The following is a 4,703-nucleotide window of genomic DNA, read 5'->3' on the forward strand; positions in this document are numbered from 1 at the left end:
AAATAAATAATGTGCAAAAAATATCCAAATAAATTCCCAAATAATGTGCAAAATAAATAGCTAAGGAAGAGGTATTACGCAGCCTCCCATCCCACTCATAATACCGGCCCTAATTTCCCCATTCAGTACCTAACCTCTTCACTACGACAAGATTTCCCCATTGAGTATTTAACCTCTTCACTATGATAAAAAAGTTTTCTATCTGACTATTAATACCGCTAAAGCAAACTATTCAAAGAAAAAATAATGGATTTCCTCACTCCATTGATTTTTTTTTTCTTTTACGCCACAGCATGTCAGGAGTGGGACAGGGAGCGCCTCGTCATAGAAATCGGCTTTGGTTTTACGGCCGACTATGGAATTGTTACATAATATTTATATTTACGGTTAATAGATCTAACATCTGGATTTGTTTTGAGGCGAGGTTTTAAGGTTTGCTGTGGTGTGGAGCGACAGCGTTTTATTAGGCTTATTCGCTTATATTTTTATTTATTTTTATTTTTTATACAAAAGACCAACAGAGGAAGGTAAAAAAAAAAAATTATAAGTGTCTCCCCTTCACAAAAAAAAATCTGTAATAGACTTGAACTGCTGTAGGTTGAAGCTGGGGGAGGGGGAACTAGGGGGAAGCGAGTTTCAAAGCGATGCAGTTCGGGGAATGAAAGAGTTCTGATGGGAAGAAGTTCTGCAATATGACAGCGTGACAGTCCAGTCATAGGCGCTAATCTATTTATTCTGTACATACCGCTAAAGGACCAGTAAGCCTGGTTTATATTCCACGTATGTCCTATACTCATTTCACTGTACCTTTACCTAAACTGCCATCTCTGCATCAAGAATGCGGATATGTAACACTAGGTTAACACTACAGTAGAATATGATGCATGAGAAAAATCTATACCCCCAAATTCACAGGAGTTAAAAAAAAATGTTCCCTATGACTACTGAATATTTCTCTCTGTCGAACTTTTCTCTGTTGAATATTTGGTTTTATTACATTTTTCTCTCTACTGAATTTTTCTACCTTCACACGAAAACCAACGGCTTGCGGGTGCGAGCGGCAATTTTGAAACACTGTAACCCACATGCGCAACCCTACTGGACGCGGGCGGGTGCGGCGGGGACTTCTTTGGGCTAGTGTGATACAGAAATCCAGGCCGCACCAGCAACTTTTCAGTGCGGACGTATCCTTATACAGAAAAATCTCGTAGTGAAGAGGCTAACTGGGATCTTTACCAGACGGGGTGGAGAGGGGGCTATGTAACATCAAGGGGGTTATATTGGGGGGGATATGGGGGGGTTGTAAGTACAACTTGCAAAACTGACAGTATTGGGGGTGAGTGTGCAGTGAGGGAAATTTCTTTACAAATACCAGAATTCTCTACAAACGCTGGTAATTTCCGTATAAACAATGGTATTTTTTAAACAATAGAATTCCTCTATAAACACTGGTATTTCTGTATAAACACCAGAATTTCTCTAAAAACACCATACCTTCCCTATAAACACTGGTATTTCTCTATAAAACACCAGTATTGCTCTATAAACACTGATATTACTCTACACTTGTATTTCTCTATATTTAATGGTCTTTATAAACTCTGGTATTTCTCTATAAACACTGGCATTTCTCTATAAAGCGGTATTCCTCTACAGTGGTATTTTCTCTGCAGTGGTATTTCTCTGCAGTGGTATTTCTCCCTAAACACTGGTATTTCTGTACAACACTGTGGGTGGTGTGGGTTTCTGTGGCCCCCTGTTACACAGATATGCGACACAGAGCTACGGCACGAAGGTGAAGCCCGGGGTAGGGGGGGAGCGGATGGTGTTACTGATAGATAGATGGACAGATAGACTGATAGAGATATGGACTGATACAAATATATGTACAAAGATATATGGATAAATTAGAGAGAGAGAGAGAGAGAGAGAGAGAATTTTACCATATTCCACAGAACAGAATATAGAAATAAAAATTGAGAAAGATATAAACAGACAGACAGATAGATAGATAGACAGATAAAGAGAGAGAGAGAGAGAGAGAGAGAGAGAGAGAGAGAGAGAGAGAGAGAGAGAGAGAGAAACAATACAGAATTACGTAAACTTACATACTAATACGTAAATGAAAACGAGAAACAGAGAATTAATACAGAGATGGAAATAGACAAGGATACAGTTGTATGTATGATAAGAGGGAGTCATGAGTATAATACTGAGTGGATAAAAATACTGTATATATAGATGGGTAGATATTAATAGACTTTGAAGGCAGATATGTATAGGTATACATATAATATAGAGATACTGATGGACAGGTAGATAGAATGATAAGCATAGATAAACAGATAGACGAATAAATAAATAGATACACACACACACACACACACACACACACACACACACACACACACAAAAAAAAAAATATATATATATATATATATATATATATATATATATATATATATATATATATATATATATATATATATATATATTATTTATAAATTTATACATACATACAGAGAGAGAGAGAGAGAGAGAGAGAGAGAGAGAGAGAGAGAGAGAGAGAGAGAGCATAAATGGCGAGATAGGCAGAGAAGAGGACATGAAAACGAGAAAAAAAAGGTGATATAAGCAGAAGACATTGAAAACGATAATAATAATAATAAAAAGAGGTGAGATGTGCAGAAAAAGAGAAGATAATAATGAAAAATAATACAATGGTCACACACGCAGAAAACGACAGGTAGAATCGAGAAAAAAAGACGATACACAGAATAGGCGGGAGAAATGGAAAATAATAAAGAAAGTGGGTAGGTACGCAGAAAAGAGTTGAAGGGAAAAGAGAAAAGGGCGAGGTACACAGAATAAAGGAGACAGAAACGAAATATAGAGAGAAAATAGACAGATACGCAGAAAAAGAGGGCACAGAAACGATAACTAAAACAGAAAATGGGCATATACGATAACCCAGGCGGTGTACAATAACTGGCAGAGGTGCGCGTACGAAGGTGCGACACAGACGTAAACAAAACACCCACAGACACCACGATCATTCCCTTCACATCCTCAGTACACAGACACAGAAAAACACAGGCCAATCCGGTGCGACAGAGTGCGTGGTGAGAGCCGAAGGGTGCGTGTACGAGTGAGAGCGAGTTAGGGCCATTTTTCAGCGAGATCCAGCCAGACACAGCTAGCTTGTGCACTTAGTGAGAGCAAGTGTGACGGAATCTGAGCTGGTGCACTTAGAGAAAGTGAGAGAGCGAGAGTAAACTGGAGTGAGAGAGTGAGTGAGTGTGTGAGATACATTAGTGCAACGAGTGAGAGCGAGTGTGAGCGAGTGAGGGAGAGTTAGGTCAATTTAGGAGGATGTGAGAGTGGAAAGTGTGAGGGCAAGTATGAGTGAATTAAAGCAAGGGAGAGCAAATTAAAGCCAGAGGAAGCAAGTGAGAGAGAGAGAGTGAAAGCCAGTGACCGCAAATTAAGTGGGACCGAGAACGAGATAATGGGAAAGCAAGTAAATGAAGTATAGCAACTGACAGCCAGTGACAGCGAGTGAGAGCAAATTGAAGGAAGTGCGGGCAAGTGAGAGCAACTAAGAGCAAATCAGAGCAAGTGAGAGCTAGTGAGAGCAAGTGAGAGCTAGTGAGAGTAAATGACTGCAAGTGAGAGTATGTGAGAGCAAGTGAGTGCATGTGAGAGCAAGTAAGAGCAAGTGAGAGCATGTAAGAGCAAGTGAGAGCAAGTGAGAGTATGTGGGAGCTAGTGTGAGAAAGTGAGAGCAAGTGAGAGTATGTGGGAGCAAGTGAGAGTATGTGGGAGCTAGTGTGAGAAAGTGAGAGCAAGTGAGAACGAGTGAGATCAAGTGGGTGCATGTGAGAGCGAGTGAGAGCATTTTAGAGCAAATGAGAGTGAGTGCATGTAAGAGCATTTTAGAACAAGTGAGAGCAAATCAGAGAAAGTGAGAGCGAGTGAGAGCTAGTGTGAGTGGGAACAATTTTGAGCTGGTGAGAGCGAGTGAAAGCATTTGAGAGCAAGTGAGAGAGAGTGAGAGCAATTCAGAGCGAGTGAGAGCGATTTAGAGAGATTGAGAGCAAGTGAGAGAGAGTGAGAGCAATTCAGAGCGAGTGAGAGCGATTTAGATCAACTGAGAGCGAATGAGTGCATTTTAGAGCAAGTGAGAGTAAATTAGAGAGAGTGAGAGCAAATTAGAGCCAGTGAGATGAAAGCATGCTAAAACCAAATGACAGCAAATGAGCAGGTAGGAGTAACTGTGAGCAAATTAAAGGGAGAAGGGGCGAGATTAGAGTCAATGAAAGCAAATCAGAGCGAGGTTAGAGCGAATGACGGCAAATGTGGAGAGAGAGAGAGAGAGAGAGAGAGAGAGAGAGAGAGAGAGAGAGAGAGAGAGAGAGAGAGAGAGAGAGAGAGACAGCAAATTAGAGCAAGTGGAAGCAAATTAGAGCAATGTAGAGCGAGAGAATGGAAGCTGGTGCGAGTTACAGCAAGTTAGAGCAAGTGAGAGCAAGTGAAGGGAAGTTAAAGGAAGTTAGAGCACAAGAGAGCAAGGGAAAGCAAGTTAGAGCACAAGAGAGCAAGGGAAAGCAAGTTAGAGCAAGTTAAAGATAGATAAGAGCGAATTAGAGCGAGAAAGAGCCAGTGTTGCAACATTACTAAACACATTTGCAATAAATAACAAC

Source organism: Coenobita brevimanus, chromosome 99 (assembly GCF_032717465.1).
Source record: "Coenobita brevimanus isolate Jiangsu-jjx chromosome 99, ASM3271746v2, whole genome shotgun sequence".
Classification (NCBI taxonomy): Eukaryota; Metazoa; Arthropoda; class Malacostraca; order Decapoda; family Coenobitidae; genus Coenobita; species Coenobita brevimanus.